Source organism: Equus asinus, chromosome 17 (assembly GCF_041296235.1).
Source record: "Equus asinus isolate D_3611 breed Donkey chromosome 17, EquAss-T2T_v2, whole genome shotgun sequence".
In the NCBI taxonomy this organism is placed as follows: Eukaryota; Metazoa; Chordata; class Mammalia; order Perissodactyla; family Equidae; genus Equus; species Equus asinus.
Genome location: NC_091806.1, coordinates 31,755,423 through 31,773,041, shown reverse-complemented (window position 1 = coordinate 31,773,041; position 17,619 = coordinate 31,755,423). Strand labels below are relative to the sequence as shown.

The following is a 17,619-nucleotide window of genomic DNA, read 5'->3' as shown; positions in this document are numbered from 1 at the left end:
CTGACTGAAGGAGTCTTGCTTTCACAAGGACTGGATCTCACTGTGTCCACCCTGAATCTCTCTGATGAATTAAGGGAGTCTCTGGCAAACCACCCACCTTTTAGGAAAGAGTGATACATTCTATCTTATCAGAGTTTCAGAGAAAAGAAGGGATTAAAAATAAATATATAAAAGTTTTTAAAAATACTCCTTGTTAAAAGGAGGTTGAGCTGACAATCTCTAGGCCAACAGGACACCTTAAACTTATTTCAGATTTAAAATCCTGACCCAAAGTTAACCGTCAGGATTTAAAGTTTTTACTATGACTTTAGAAGAAAAATCACCTCCATCATCATGACCCTAAATTCAGAAACCAGATGGAACACGCTTCTTGCTTTCTTTTCCCCTCCCCAGTAATCTGTGAACCCCCCAAACCATACCATACTAAAATGGCTAAATGCTGGACAGGCTTTCAAGCAAAGGAAGGGTGTGGCTCTCAGCTAGTGAGGGGGTCCAGGACTGAAAGGGAATGGAAAGAAACAAAACCTGCTTCTCTCTGGAGCATGTGTGACACACACACAGGACTGGTCTAACAAGTCCGTCTGATCTCTCAGGCCAGGCTGCCTCCTTCTCCTCCCCCATGACCCACGTGCCTCTCCAAGGCCCTCCACTGGGACAGATTACACGGAATTTTCTCTAGATCCTGGGAGTCTGAGACACACTGTGTTACTTACCTGAATCCCTGTTGCAACCTTGCCAAAGGCGCCTCACCTAACCTTATAAGGAGAAAGCAGAGCTTTAGGGAGAGGCCGATAAGGAAACAAAGATAAAAGGGAGGGGCAAAAAAGAGAGGGAGGTGTCAGACTAGAGGAAGGGGAGAGGCCAAATGCCTTTCTCCTTCCTACAAGAGGAGGGAGAAAAAGAGAGGGAGGTCAGGTACAGAAGGGGAAATGAGAAAGTCTAATCAAAATGGAAAGGTATTGTTTAACTCTTGTGTCATAAAAGAAAAATCCTAAAATTAACCAGGATACCTTAAACCCTTCCCTACCCTAGGGTAGGGGAAAAAAAAATTCATGGAAAAAAAGCTTAACCTTAGGGTTTTCTAGAGGTCACCCAACTGTTTGAGCTCAAATTCCTTTTTTTAAAGAGGCAGCTTTTCACTAAACCCCCTTACTTTCTATCTATGGCACTCCCACCATCTCTTTGCCCATCATTTGAAGACAACTTGGAAAAGCTGAAAGCATGGAACTGAGTCATATTTACACAGTCCTGCCTCCTCAAAGCCCTGAAGAAAGCAGTAAGACACCTCTTCCATCAGATTTCAAGTACACCTCCCTTTTGAAAGAAAGAATAGAGCGAGGTGTGAGTCTATGAGGAAATCAGAGAAAGTGTTCAAGTCCTATCTCAGCTATAGGATAGCTAACTGAAGGAAATGTTTCTCCTTATCTAAAAGAAAGAAGAAAATCTGGGGCCGGCCCGGTAGCGCAGCAGTTAAGTTCGCACGTTCCGCTTTGGCGGCCCAGGGTTCGCTGGTTCGGATCCCAGGTGCGGACATGGCACCGCTTGGCAAGCCATGCTGTGGTAGGCGTCCCACATATAAAGTAGAGGAAGATGGGCACAGATGTTAGCTCAGGGTCAGTCTTCCTCAGCAAAAAGGAGGATTGGCAGCAGATGTTAGTTCAGGGCTAATCTTCCTCAAAAAAGAAAGAAAGAAAGAAGAAAATCTGACCTTCCAGCGGAAGAAAAGTTGCGAATTATTAACTATTGATCTTCTACTATAAATTATCACGCATAATCTTCTCAACAATTTCTGAGGCAATGTTGGCCTCATTTTATAGATGAGTAAACTGTACATCAGAAGCATTCAGTAACCTGCCGAGGTCATAGAGCTAATGGAAACACATCTGTTCCACTCCAAGTCCATGTTCCTTGTCCTTGATAGAGAGAAAGGAGTATGAACTTTCTATGCTTCTTGTGGTTAGAAGTCATTCTAACTCAAATAGAGAAATTAACCAAAAGTAAACTTTTAGGGGAGGAGTGGAAGGAGGTAGGAGAGGCTGGGGTGCAAGCACCTAGACCTTTGGGTCTTACCTTCACATTAAAGAACAAGACCTTACTCACAGTTCCGTGGAAGAACAGCTTGCAATCTACCTCAGATTTCCCATTTTATACAGAACAAGAACTCAGGAGGGAAGGTGCAAGGGACAAAAGTAGTATAACTTTGTACAAAATGACCTACCTTTCCAGTGGAAGGCCTCCTCTAGAAATCTGGCCACATACCACATTCTCTAATCACCCCCACCTCAAGGGAGAAAATCTAATCACAAATATCCCTACTCTAATTTTTAATGTGACATCTCACTAAACCAAAAGCAGAGATCAGAGTTGGGGTGGGAGACAGAAGGAACTAGAAGGAGGGAAGACTGTGCTAGCCAGCATCAGCACAGAGTGGAGGGATTGTTCTAGCGGTATGTTAGCAATCTGCCTCTAGGGCAGCTGTCCTCCTGGGCATCAAAGGCCAGTTTGTGTGTGTGCTCAGGGACTAGCCAGCTTGGCAAGAAGTTGAGGACTCAGCCACCCAATCCGCAAAGCAAGAAGAGATGCCTGTTTCACAGCTGGAATGGCGTGCAGGGAAAACACAAAACAAGGGGAAAAAGAAAGGAGGAGGGGAACATTGAGTGCTACAGGTGCTATTTCAGTCTAGACAGAGGCAGGAAAAATCCTAGGAACTACCAACCATCCTCTAGTTATGTGCAAAGAGAGAATTGCCAGTACCTCTCAATACTGAAATCAAAGAATGGGTAGGTTTCTCTAGCTCTGTATGTAGTAGGGGGTACCAATTAGAAGGATGAGACCTAGAATGTAAAGCCCCAGCATTGCCTGTTTCTCTGTCCCTTTCAGACCCAACAAGGCATCTTAAATATATATACAGTAAAAAAAAAAACATACAAATAAACATCTATCTCCTTCTAGAATTCCTTTCCTTAATTCCTTAATTAAATCCTAGAGATTTATAAATAATAGAAGCACACACAAAACTCAGTGAGATCCCCAATTCTAAGAGATCGGGGCCATTTATATAACTCAAGTGCTAAGATGCAAAAGGCCACAGTCAGAATTCACACTCCCTAATCCCTCAGAGTAGCTAGACGCTCTGAGACCCATTAGACACACAAAGGCTGCTCTCTTCTCAGTAGAGCCCTGTAGCAGAGCTGCTCTCCAGGGACAAAGAGATTTCACAGGAGAACCACAAAGACATCGCCCCTCTCCGTTCCCCCACTCCCAGCTTTCTCACTTCCTGTCACAGTAGCACCAGACCACAGTCTCCCAGAAACAAACAAATACAAAGTGCTGGATTCTGGGCTGCAGGCCAACCACATTCCAGGGCATCCTGTCTACCAATCACCAGCCAGAGCTCCCACTTTGCCCTGCTCAGTTCCTTATCATGTTCGGGAAAACAACCCTCCTCCCTGCTCCAAGCCAACACTACATAGGACAAAGCTCAGGCCTTTAAGAATCAGCAGAAAGATACTGTGTGTGGATCTAAGGGTTCAGAGGGGGTGAGGGGATTTTTAAGATTCCTACTTGGCAAATTTCTTCACTTTGGAGGCACTCTACTGGGGATTTTAAAGCTACTGCTGCTATTATACTCAGCTCAGCAACATGTGATACTTCCCAAAGAAAGCTTCATCATGGCAATCTGATCGCCAATCTAGATTCAGTCAACGGACTATTCCCACCTGGAGAACTACTTTAGGCCACATCCTCTGTCACCTTCTCTATCACCCTTTTCCACTGTTTTCAAAGTCTTTCAAACTCTTTTTCCCCACAGCCATAAAGTTGATTGTAAGAGGCCCCACAGAAAACAAACAAAGGCAGCAGACTCCACCCTACAAAGAGGCAGGATAGGCACCAGCAGGTGCTGGGAGCAAAGTTCCCTACTTCCCTAGGGGATGAGAGGCAGACCACTAGGAATTGCACAGTAGCCCTGGGAGCAAAGAAGTCAAGACAGCAATCTCAGCTTTTCCTACTCAGTACTCCCCCTGGAGTGGGTCAGGGGCTGTAGATTTGGAATCTTGTCAGAAAAGAAAGCCTCCCTTCCTAATAAGGTCCTTGGCTGATTCCAAGAATGGGATAAATGATACATTTTTCTGTTATCTTGTACAAACCCACTGGATGTTAGCCCTAACCCCCAGAAGCAAAGATGCAGATAGAAGTCAAGCTCTAATAGCCAGAGATTTTTGAAATCCAAAGAAGGAACACCCTTTACCCAAAGGGCTCAAATTTCCTTGCAAAAAGCATAGCACTAGGCTCAGCACAGAGTTCTCCAACCAGAAGATCATTCTAAGCAACTAACTAGTAACATGCTATCATTTCTCATCTTTTCTCCTCTCTTCCTCCTTGACTCCTTCCCCCTTCTTGGATCTGCTAAAAGCACACTGGGCTGAACCCTGATTGAAACAGTACATGATGCAAAGGAGCTAAGTCTAAAACAGCAAAATTCAGAAAGAATTAATCTATATCTGGATCTGATATAACCAGGTAGAAAGACATGGGGCAGGGGCCGGCCCTGTGGCCGAGTGGTTAAGTTTGCATGCTCTGCTTCAGCAGCCCAGGATTTCGCCAGTTCGGATCCTGGGCGTGGACATGGCACTGCTCATCAAGCCATGCTGAGGTGGCATCCCACATGCCACAACTAGAAGGACCCACAACTAAAAAAATACACAACTATGTATCAGGGGGCTTTGGGGAAAAAAACGAAAAATAAAAAACCTTCAAAAAAATTTTTTAAATAAATTTTAAAAAAGAAAGAAAGAAAGATAGGGCAGGGATATACACAATAGTCTGCCATTCTAAGGCTGGACAGAAAAGAGAATATTTAGGGGCCAGTCCAGTGGCACAGCGGTTAAGTTCACACCTTCCGCTTTGGTGGCCTGGGGTTCGCCAGTTCAGATCCCAGGTGCGGACCTACACACCAGTTGTCAAGCCATGCTGTGGCAGACATCCCACATACAAAGTAGAGGAAGATGGGCACAGATCTTAGCTCAGGGCCAGTCTTCCTCAGCAAAAAGAGGACTGGAGGCAGATGTTAGCTCAGGGTTAATCTTCCTCAAAAAAATAAATAAATAAAAAGAGAATATTTAGCAACACTATATTTTAGAACAGAACTTCAACAGCAGGGCCTAGTTACTGCAAACTCTATCGTGGAAGCACACCAAAACCAAAGTGTAAGATCTCGTACCTAGCACTGAATCAGACTAATTCCCTTTTTCTCTCAAGAGTAACTGAAAAATAATTACAATTTTAGTATTCTTAGCCAATTCTCCCTCATTCACAGCCCAAGACAAATAAATCAGTCAATTAAGTACCATAGTGTGAGGCAGATATACAAAAAGCAGATAAAAATAGTAGAGTCAAGTAGGGGGCTGTTCGGAGATACTTTCAAAAGAGTTTTTTAAAAGGAGGGTTAGAAAAGACACACCCCAGACAGAGAACTGGACACACCCTTATCAATGCTGCTGCTGCTGCTGCTGCTCCAAAAGGATGCTTGGCGAGTTCTCAACCTCAAACTGAACAGGTGAGACAGAAAGGAGTGCTGACTCAGAAATACAGTCACCCCAGCGTGTGAGGGAGGGAAGGACACCAGTACAGCCAAGCAATTATAATTCATATTACTTCACCAGAGGTGCTGGTTCTAACTCTATCTAGCTGTTCGCAGACATGTTTAGAAAACCTAACCAACTGAATAATGAATAAGGAAAAAGTCAACGGAGGGGCCTAAGACTTAAGCTGAATACTCAATGGTTGAAAATCTAACTTCCCACATACCTCTTTCTCTCCAAATCAGGCCCAAAGCTGAAAGAATTAGAGGGAGGGGAGGCAGAGAAAAGAATGTGACTGGGAAAGGTTTAGCTACATTCCAACTAGCCAACATCCCACATAGTATTAAGAGTGCCTGAGAATCCAATCCCACTACATGAGAGTTGCTGGGACTCTGCTAACACACATCCAATTCCTCTGTCACCCCCCACCCCCAAACACTCTGAAAAGAAGCGTAATTGAGATAGCTTGATGAAAGCACCAGCTGTTTCCACCACTCTCCCTTCCCCCAACCCCAGAGACCACAGTTCAAACTCACATCAAACACTTAATACAATTGACTGGCCAGTAGGAAGGAGAAGCCTGGACTAAAATAGCAGGAAGAATGCCAACTGGCCCCACTTAGAAGGAATGCTTTCTTGGCTCAATTTAAAAATTTGAAACCTCTGTCATCCACTCCCCTCTGCCCAGTTATGTTCTCCTTTCCACAACCTACCCTCCTTCAGTGTCAAATGGATTTCAGTTTCTTCTCTACAACTCCTTGATCTATTTTCAAATGTCAAGGAATACAGAGGAGATATAAGGCTGAATGTAAAATAATGTCTGGGAGATTGGAAGGCTTCCTGGACTGCAACAGCCAAACCTAGCACAGGGCTCCCACATAAGGGGGGTAGGGGGGGCCTGGCCCGGTGAGGCAGTGGTTAAGTTCGCACGTTCCACTTCGGTGACCCAGGGCTTGTGGGTTTGGATCCCGGGTGTAGACCCACGCACCGCTTGTCAAGCCATGCTGTGGCAGGCGTCCCACATACAATAGAGGAAGATGGGCACGGATGTTGTTAGCTCAGGGCCAGTCTTCCTCAGCAAAAAGAGGAAGACTGCCAACAGATGTTAGCTCAGGGCTAATCTTCCTCAGAAAAAAACAAAAGAAAAGGGCAAGGGGACAGGAGCCCAAAGCACCCATCCCTGTGTTTCAAGTAAGGAAAGAAAGGAGCGAGTGTTATGCTTCTGCACTTGAACATTGATGGTAACCTGACTTTCCAAGGCATGAGTAGCCAGTTAAAAGTATTAACGTGGGGCTGGACCCATGGCTGAGTGGTTAAGTTCGAGCGCTCCGCTGCAGGCGGCCCAGTGTTTCATTGGTTCCAATCCTAGGCGCAGACATGGCACTGCTCATCAAACCATGCTGACGCAGCATCCCACATGCCACAACTAGAAGGACCCACAACAAAGAATATACAACTATGTACCGTGGGGCTTTGGGGAGAAAAAGGAAAAAAATTTTAAAAATCTTGAAAAAAAAAAAAAGTATTAACATGATCAACCCCTCCCCCACCCATACTCTAAGTTAGCCAGAGTTAGCCAAGGAGGAAGGGAAGGAAGCCAGCACTTCCTTTTCAGACAGGAAGTAACATTGGCCCTTCCTGTTGCATTTTAAACAAATTGTCCAGCTGAGTTTAATGCTAACATCCTCTCCTGAATTTGTTCCACAATTTCAAAATGGGGAGAAAAAATAGAGATATGGTCTAAAATTTCCCTTCCCCTTAACAGGCAAGTCCTCCAAACCATGCTAAGTGCTAGCATAACACCCAAATCAGGCAGTGACATCTGTAATTCCAAAACAACACAAGATACAGAGGTAGAAACCTTCAAATTAGCCACCTTCTCACAATGTCTACTACCTGAACTATTCTCCTCTACTTCTCGTATTAATTAACCACTCACCTAAGAAATCACATAGATATGTAGCTTTACTCAAATGTTCAGGTTTTGTGGTCCTCAAACCTCAGTGACCAGAATCACCTGGGAAGCTTTTCTAAAAAATACAATACATCAAGCCAGCCCTGATGGCCTAGCGGTTAAAGTTTGGCACACTCTGCGCTCCATCTCAGTGGCCCAGGTTCAGTTCCTGGGTATGGAACCACATCACTCATCTGTCAGTAGCCATGCTGTGGTGGCAGCTCACCTAGAAGAACTAGAACTTCCAACTATACACAGCTATGTACTGGGGCTTTGCAGCGGGGTTGGGGAGGGTGATAAAAAAGGAGGAAGATTGGCAACAGATATTAAAGTAGGGTGAATCTTCCCCTGAAAAAAAAAAAGCACAATCTCCCAAGTCTACCTCCCCATCCCCTACAAATCAATTTATGGACGGAATACTGAGAATTCATATTTTTAAAAAGCCCTCAAAGTGATTCCAATAGTCAGCTGTTGGGAACCACTGTACTGGCCTATCCCTGACAACCCTCTGACCACCACATTCCTCTGGCAGAAATGGCACTGATTACAAAATACATTATTTGGGCCTGCTTTACTGTTCACCAGACAGCTCAGATCATTGTTTGGTCTGGATTAGAGTCTCTTTGAAAGCATGGATTTAAATATAAGGATGGCTGGAATGACACAATCCTAAATCCTATAACCTGGACTCAGACCTAGACGAGCAGTCTCACTTCTTTGGAATCCTGAGTTGCTACATTGGAGGATATCCCTATTTACATTGCAGATTGGACAAGTGGATTATTTTTAAAATGACTTAGTTTCCTCCAAGGAACAAAGAGCTGTGTCACATATTTAAAGATTGGTTCCATATTCCATCCCAAAAGAAGTCCAAAGTCCTAAAGCTAGCATTCAAGACCCTAGATAATTCTAGCCCAGTTGACAATATAATAGAAATAACCAGAAACTCTGGATTCAAGTGTTACCTCTGATACTTATCCAAGCAAATCACTTTAACTTCTGGTTTGAGTAAGAGCAAATGAGTAGCAAAATGTTTTTAGAAGAACCATAAAGAGAAATATCTTCACAAGGAAGCATGTATCACTAAAGATTTAGGAAAGATGAATGGCATTGAAAGACATACTTTCAAGACAACTACAACATCTATAAATGCTGAAGTAATACATATCAAGCAGTTATTTAAAGCAACTTCAAAATTTGGGGGTCTATGATTGCCTAGAGTACTTCCTATGCAAGATAATACAGTTACCTGACCAAAAGAGAGGGAGACGAAGAGAAAAAAATGTTTCTGGATTGAGGTCATCTCCCAAGGACGGTATTAAGTAACAGGATGACAACTAGGTATAATTAAAAGGAAGAATAGAGGGTAACCAGGTCAAGTTCCAGGGCTAAACTTCAAACTAAGAGAGAGAGATGGAGACAAAGAGACTCTTTAACTGAGAGACAGACTAGCTAAACCAGAAATCTTGAGAGGGAAAGTAAGATTGGGTGATTCAAGTACTCTGGTAATCAAATATCCTGTTACTGTCATATATGGGGCTGTCATAGGACAGCAATCACTAAATAGCTGGTGCTTCTTCCTCAGTCCTACCAAAGTCAACCAGGCCAAGTGGCTCAGTGCATACTTTAATAACACTGACTGCTTGAACATACATATGGAAAGGGAAAGCAGACATACAGTTAGTTATTGGGGATGATCATCTCCCCTGATGTGCAAGACAGATATGGATTTGGTGACCTATAAAGTAGTCCCTGAAGCCATTAAATCCCAATGATTAGGGTTTTGGGAAAGCAGGAGCTTTTTGGTCAAATGAGGAAAAAAAAAAAAAAGCAGCAGATAACTGGGGCAGGCACAATATTTGGTCAAAAGCACATAAACCAAACCAACAAATACACTCAAAAGGAAACTGTACCAGATCTGGGCTGTCACTTCTGTTCACAGAAAACTGACTATGTAGATAAGAAGGTGAAGAAACACTATTTCTCTGGGGAAGAAAATTTTAATCTCACTTCCCAAACACATACAAGCTTATTCTCAGTAGTTGCCCCACTAATTATCATTCTCCAAGACAAGGGTCATCAACCTATGCAAAATCTGCCACTCTGCAAATTACTTGCTGACTATACTCACATGGAGCTTCTGCAACGGGACAAAGATGGAGGCCAGGTCAGGTGTTGCCTCAACTGCTTACAAAGAATACACAAAAAAAACTGCTAAGAGCTGCTGTCTCTGGGGTCTGAAGTGAGGCGGAGACAACTTTTCTTTGTACTGTACAGTGCACGACAAGGTCCTGTATTATCTCCCCTTCCTCCCAACCCACATCTCATTGGACCTCCCTGAACAGGCTACTTCTTCCCACATCTCTTGCTCACTGGTAATAACCAGCCTCAGGGCCTTTGCACTTTCTACTTACATCTACATAACTCAACCCTCATTTCTTTTAGGTCTCTCTCAAACACATCTTAAAAGTGAGGCCTTCCCTGACCACTCTATATTAAAAAACCTCACTCCCACCCTGGCACTTCTTATTTACCACCCTACATATTCTGCTTTATTTTATTCTTCGTAATATTATCACACTCTGACATACTATATATTTACTTACTTATTTATTATTTATCTCTTTCAACTAGAATGTAAGCTCTGTGAGGTCTAGTTGGTATACTGTTTATTCCAGTGCACAGCATCCAGCAGGCTCTAAAATTTCTTTCAAATAAATGAAGACATTTTACTTTCTCAATGAAAACAAAAGTTAAATCTTAGAAAAATAAATCAACTTTGTTTCATTTTTCTTTCTATACTTTTTTTCTAATTGTGATCCTAGGCCCATCAACTGGGGTCTCCTGTAGCCTCACCTGCAGACTTGGCTAATCTTCAGCAGAGTAGACATTCAAATGGCCAGCTTGGCTCTGGTTACAAAGCAGTCAACAGAGAGTAGAACAGCAGAGAGGTTACAGAACTCCCTCTTCATTCCAACAAAGAAACAGTGGAAACAAATCAGATTGGCACCAACTTCTCCTTTAAAATAGACTATACTCTATTTTAAAAGTGTGCTGAATATACACCAGCTATTTTATTTCAATGAGATTTACTTCACTTGCAATGAAATGGGAACTGTAGGTGCTCTGATAAAGGTATTGAAAAGCTGACCTAGTTTCTATAACATCTTATGTCCTCAACCATCAGAATATATTTAGGTTTCTTAAAAAATAAGCTCCCTAAAAGAAAAATCTTTTCACCCCGGAGACTTCTCAACACGATCCTGCATGCCAATATAGAACAACATGGGAAGCACATATAAAACTGGTAACTTACTCTGGGAAAAGTAAATTTCTTTCGCTTTACTGTCAGCTGAATCAAAATGAGTAATTAATTAATAAATGTGGATGAGATCTGAAAGTCAAAAAGACAAAAACTAACCTGAATTACTAGAAGAAACCAACCTTCTTGGATCACAACAATTAATCCTAATCTAGATCTAATTGAAATCAACCAGAAGCAGAATCCTAAAACTTGTACCTTTAGCACGAGTACAATTTATTCTATAATAAGAATCAGAAATTTCTTCCATATTAAATGTTAGTGAGGCAAAGTGATGCCCATGAAGACCACCAACCTAAGGGGAATAAAAGATAGGGGAGGCAAACAGGGAAAGGGAGACACCACAGAACAGGAAAGCCAACAAAATGGAGAAAACACAGGAGAAATCAATAGAGGGAAATATGGGTTTACAAAAATGCGGAGAGCTGGGGGAGTTATGATAGGAAGCTATGGAGCGCCAACAGAAATTAGTTTAAACACCATTCAGAACAGTAGTTTCATGGGTTATTTAGTATGAAGGGAAGGAAAAAAGAGGAAAACTTTAGACTGGAGGAAGCCTAAAAGTTTCCAAGTAAGGCTGCATCTAACACATATATTTCCCACAGTCCACAGTTCGGCTTTTCCACATATAAGAGGAGACCTCTTTCTTAGAAGCACACTGTTCACAGGAAGCATTGGTGAACTCAAAATTTCTGCATGTCCCAAGTTTGCAAACATCCATAAATAAGGGTTGAAAATAGAGAATGATGTTTTCTGGATATAAAAGAGAGAGGTTTACTTCAAGAAAAGGGAGAGTAAAAGCCTGCCTTCATTTCTATGTAATTTACTTCTCGTACAATCATTCATACTGAATGTTATCCTCCAAAATTCTGGTTGGACAAGTAAGATTTCAAGGTAAAGAATCTGGTTCAAAGTCAAGAATAATAAACCCAAACAAAGCTTTTTCAAGCCATTCTCTGCCAAAATTAAGGTTTACCTTTGGATGCTAGAGTTTGGTCTGTCTCTTATAGATACAAAAAGGTGGGAAAAACTTCTATCGCTTTTTTTCCCTAAAATATCCAAATCTCTGAAGACATTAGTGCACAATATTCAAGTTTTGCCACCTGTTTCTCTTCCCCTATTCACACCTCACTTCACTGTATTAAAAGTTATCCATGCCCATAAAACCTTTATCTTGGACAACCCTACCCATAAAACTCCCCAAACTTGACTATTACTAAAGACACTTTTTTCCCCATTAAAAAAAAAAAAGCAAGTTAGTTTACCCATTCAGAGAGCCCATTTCTTCTGAATATAAACATCCATATTTACCATGTAGTCTCAGGTTTTAAGAGATCTTAAAGGGCATTTATTCCAACAGACAAATGATGTTTGAATTCATTTAATGCTTTAATTCTAATAGCAAACAATTGCAAGGTATTCCCATGAGGTGGGCACCATTCTATGAATTTTACATATATTAAATCACTTAATTGTCACAGCAATCCTATGAGAGTTAATATCATTGTCCTCATTTTACAGACAAGGAGATCAATGCATAGAGCAATTAAACAATTTGCCCAAGGTTACACAGCTAGTAAGTGGCAGAGCAAGAGCTGAACTCAAGCAGTCTAGCTCCAGCATCCATGCTCGTAACCATATGCTAAGCTGTCTTGCCTCTCCATATTTGTGGAACTCTCAGATTGGAAATTCCCTGTTTGGTCATATATCGATCAAACAATATAGAACAAAGCATTTGTGGCAAAATGTTAACAATTGGTGAACATTACTAGTGAAATAGGTGAAAGAAGGGTATACAGGGAGTAACCGTGCTATTCTTGTAACTTTCCTGTAAGTCTGAAATTTTTTCAAAATAAAAAGTTAAAAGTTGCTTTTATCATCACATAATGAGACATGTTTTGAGAAAGTGATGAGCAAATTATCTACTGGCCAGCAAAGAGGGCTTTAAGAAAAGAAAACTCTGGATCCTTATAATGTCCCCACTATATGCCTGATCTAAATGGCACACACCACTCAGCCCACACCAGTCGGCCACAGGCCCACTGAAGGACTCACTGGAGAGGAAGTGGCCCTAAAAATGGGGAACACTGGTCCTGAACCAGAATAGTAAATGTGGGCACTGTTCTCAATGCTTAATATATAATAATCAACAACATGCAATTATTCCAAGCAGAATTAGGGGAAAAAATTACTTCCAAAAATATATTATAAAATATAACTAAATACAAACCAATCCATATTTCTCTTATTAGTTCTGACCAGACAGGCATTCTTCCCTCTTTACAATATTCCTGCCAGACTATATCAATGCTTTCTATTGGAAATGTGGGAGGCAGCTGCATTGAAGCAAAGCAATCCCTATTTCAGCTTCTTATGGTATTTAACCCCTTTTTCGAGGGAAGAGAACATGAAATCACATACAGAATACCTAACCTACGGTTCATTCCTTTAGGCATGTTTCTTGTTACTATTATTCTAAATTGTCCATGAAAATTAATTTGGATTCTTAAACTCATAAACTTCCCATACATTTTGTGAACAAAATCTCTTGAAGTTTCACAGTGGAAGCAGTGACAAAAAATACAGTGATATCTAAAACATACTTTCTTTGAAACACTGATGTTCAAAACTATCATCCCAAGCTTTTTATATTTTTCTTAACAGGTATAAAAACCACTCACTTACAACATGGCTGAATGCCAATACGTGCCTGCTGCTGCCCTGATATGTTCTAGGTAACCAGTTCCTCTCCCCTAGCAAATGGCTACATTCAAGATTTCAGCGCTTGAAGTTAACAGCTACCTATATTATGAAACGAACCAACTAGGACGCTTACTTTTTTACACTATTCTTTGGATCACTTGCCCAGAAAGAAAACAGAATTAAAGAAAAATTGAAATGTTAAATCTTCAATTATTTCCAGGAACTTTACTGAAAAATGGAAGGTAGGAGATGCGTAAGAGGTTGAAACTACAGACTGCAGTAAAGTTTCAAAATTACATTGCGATTTTATTAATCCATATTGTATTGCTTCCTATCTCAATTTCCTTTCAGCCTTCGCCAAAAGTCCCTCACTGATTCCCATCAAATGCCTTATTTAACCAAGCCTTACTGAACACCTCAGTACATAACAGACACGAGGATAGGTGCTAAGAGAATATGGAGATAAGACAGTACCTACACTCAAGCAATTCAGTCTAGAGGAAATGACAAAAATAAATAGACAATTTTAATACAGTGTGATAAACATTATTTGAACTACCTGCTACAAGTCTCTCCCTGAAAGTCATTCCAAACCACAATGGCAATAGCATTCCAAACCACATGCCTGAAAATTCTCTGCAAGAAAAAATTTCACTGATAATCAAATGAAGTTTGAGGCATTTCCGATAAGTTTAAGAAATTAGGACAGCAATGGTGTGCATATGGAAAGATCCCTGTTCGAAAGATAACATCCATTCCAGCAAATTCAGCTCCCCATGTGCTTTATGGAAAGTGGATTTTTTACATACATTATCCCAACACAGAGTGGGTTGGAAATCTAAGTGAAGACTGACCCTCCACAAGATGAAACACTCTTGCCTCTAGCAAGGGCTCATTTTAGTTCTGGCTCTTGTTTCCATTCTCTCTGGAGAATGGCAGTGTATTAGTGGTTAAGTCCACGGACTTTGTAGTTAGTCAGACCAGGGTTTAATCCTAGCCTTGGCCACTTACAGGCAATGAGATTTTCAGCAAACCTCAGCTTCTCTGAGGCTCAAATTCCTTAGCACCCCCCCCCAAAAAAAAGCCAAAAACACAGTTGTTGTGGGAAATTAAGTAAATACTTTATGCAAAATGCTTAGCACACAGTAAAAAAACAAGGGAGGATGGGAGAGGGAGGACTAGCAGTTAGTAACAGGGGACCATCAGGTACCAAAATAGAAAGCAATCAATTATACAGAGCTAATCATTTTGTTATTCCAATTGAATAGTGATCTATGCTTGATTTATTTGCATCCATCCTATCTCACCCACCCATCCCTAGAGAGCAACTACCTCATAAACCTAAGGCTGAAATGCAATTATTCGGGAGCCGTTTTTTTTTTAAGATCTCCAATAGCCCCAATTTTTATACTAGCTGAGAGAACATGTTCTAGCCCCTCTGACTCTCCATAATTGGAACCCTAAGAAAGGCACTAGAATTCTAACCACCCAAAGGAGACACCCACCTGGAACACAGACCCGCTACCTTAGTCACATAACAAAGAAACCAACAATATATAGGAGTCAAACAAGGAAAGCAAAATCTGCACAACTCATACTTACTTGTCATCATTTTTTACCCCAAAATCAAAATGAGCAAAACAAAAAATAAAAGATTTACTTATTCACACCCCTTATTATATTTCCTGAAAGAACTAGGAGAGGTGAGGTAAAAGACAAACCTTCCATCTTATCATCCCAAAGGCTTTACAGTACACACCAGTCAAAACAATGCTTCAGTTCGTGGTAACAGTCCTGGACCCTAGTTAACTAGGATACTCACTGCAGCTACACAAAGCCCAGTATCTAAAGCTGGACCCAAATCACCACCACTCAGTCATCCAGAACCTATTTTCAAACTGCCTTTGTACTCCTTCTTCAGATTCCCTCATCCCTCCCCCTAAAGGTTGAGTGGGAAACTGACACTGTGGCAGAAACAGAACCAACCCTCCAAAGATCCACCAAGAAACCTCCCTAGGCTGGAGTCAAGGCAGAGGGAACATTTGAAAGAAATGTGGAAAATATTAAATAAGAACTACAGCCCAAGAGCCTATACACGTTGTCTTTTTTTCTTTTTAACTGCACTTGCTATAATTATGACATCCAGACATTAAAATTTTACTGTAGTTCTTGCATAGATTATCGTATATTAATAGGAGGAACAAAGTTCTGTTTCCCCTGAAGCCACAACCTCACAAAGATGAAATCACCTTTCAAGAAATACTTTCATTCTAGAAAACAAATTCAAGGAAGAGTTCTACTCTAAAAAGAATTGGGAGGAGGGAGGCACGAAACCAGAGGATTACTAAAGATACATACCAGTTTAAAGCTAATGAGCAGCTTACATATTAAGGTCCATCTTGTTACAATTAGGGCAGTATCTATTCCAACCAGAATTTTCAGACTGATTCGCATTTTCAAAGGGAGAAGGAAGAGAACACCCAGTTTTCAGCTACTGATGAGTTGGCTATATAATTACCTAGAATCAGTATTTTTGCAAGAATGTATTTGCAAAAACAAAGCATACCTTAAGATTAAATATAAGATATGAAAGCACTCATGGGCCTTCAGCTCTTACAGACTTTTGATTTCACAGCAAATTAACCAAACAAAAAACTCACCTCCAAGAAAACAACTTTCAGTTTGGTTTAAAGATAAGAATTCCCCTTGTTCTTTCTCAAATGCATTCTCAACACCAAAGTCTGTACGTGTTTTCTCTTAGCCTAACCTTATTTAATCCAAGGCCATTTCAGAGAGCACAAAGCTGAAAATGTTTCCAGGTGTGTTGCCACTTTACTCAGGTGAACTAAAAAACATGCTTAGAATTTCCTTATCCCTTTAAGGACATAAACCAAACATTACTGTACTTGCAGACTGAACATACAACACCTCCACAAATCTTTGCAATCAAAGGTAGTTTAAAGAGGAAGGGAATGGCAATTCAGTTAACATGGATCCATTTGTTTTCTTTTATAAGGCAAAGCACGGAGGCTAGATCTAGCAGGAGAATAAGGCTCCCACCCACCACACCTGGAAAAGTAAGAGGGATCCACCCAGGAACAGCAAGGCTGAAACTGATCTGGGCTGCTCCAACTCCCTGGGGAAAAAATACCACCATTTAAGCTGCAAAGCTCCTTGCAACTTTCCACTTCCACAAATCTAATGATAAAAGGAGAAAAAAGTTTTGAAACACATGAAGAACCATCTGTATAACTAGCTTCCGACCGGACAAATTCCTTTCTCAACCCACAAGCAACATGCCAGAAAAACCAACTTTCGGTTTGGGCTCCGAAATCAGAATTTTGTTAGCTTAACCCAGAAAAAAATATAAAATCAAAGAACATATCAAAATGTAAATCTACAGAATCGCTCTCACCCCGCTGAATCGATTCACCACCCCAATATCAGAGAGACCTAGAAGTTTGTTTCTGGGTCTTGAATATTTTACCTCTTTCTTCATACAATAAAATACCAAAATTCCCCAAAGTAAGTAGAAAAATTAGTAATTGCTTAAAAGTCACCCGTCAGCATAGCAGACTCTTGTTTTTAAATTCCCTCTGGGTACCATAAGACGAAAATTCGACTTGGCTTATCCTCCTTTACCCGTCTGTACACACATTTTTAAAAAGGCACACACCTCAAACGTGGACTTCTAAAAACCAGTCCTTTAGGAAAGAAATCCAAGGCTTCGTCAACGAGTTGAGAAAGACAAATCCAGCAAGGCAGTTGATTTTTCGCCACCTCTTCCTCCTTTCAGGATCTTTCCTACTCTTCTCTCTCTCTCTCCCTCTCTCCTTTTTTTTCTCTCAGATCCAACACCTAAAATGGAAGTTGCACCCAGCCAAAGGCTAGAGAGCCTGGGTGGTGACAAACTGATCTGGCAGCCCTACCCCCTCACTTTCCTAAGTGATGTCAGCCCCTGAGAACTTCCAATAGGAGCCAGGCATAAATCAGGGAGCTGATTTTATCCAATAGGAAACTTTATTATAGGAAATTAAAAAAAAAAAAAAGGAAAGAGG

General features: G+C 41.1%; 1 protein-coding gene across 25 annotated transcripts in view; it reads right to left on the bottom strand.

Moving 5' to 3' along the window:
* Positions 1-17,619, bottom strand: part of CTNND1 (catenin delta 1) — a 50,866-nt gene that overhangs the window by 29,389 nt on the left and 3,858 nt on the right. For 10 of the 25 annotated variants that reach the window (XM_014827817.3, XM_014827815.3, XM_044750379.2 and 7 more), the window contains exon 1: positions 17,238-17,449. The exons of 1 other annotated variant lie outside the window; for it this stretch is intronic. The gene's annotated coding sequence lies outside the window, so the exon portion shown is untranslated. Of the gene's footprint in view, positions 1-713; positions 780-15,282; positions 15,462-17,237; positions 17,509-17,619 lie in introns of those variants that run through there. 14 more of the 25 variants (XM_070487817.1, XM_070487822.1, XM_044750381.2 and 11 more) reach the window with 13 other exon arrangements.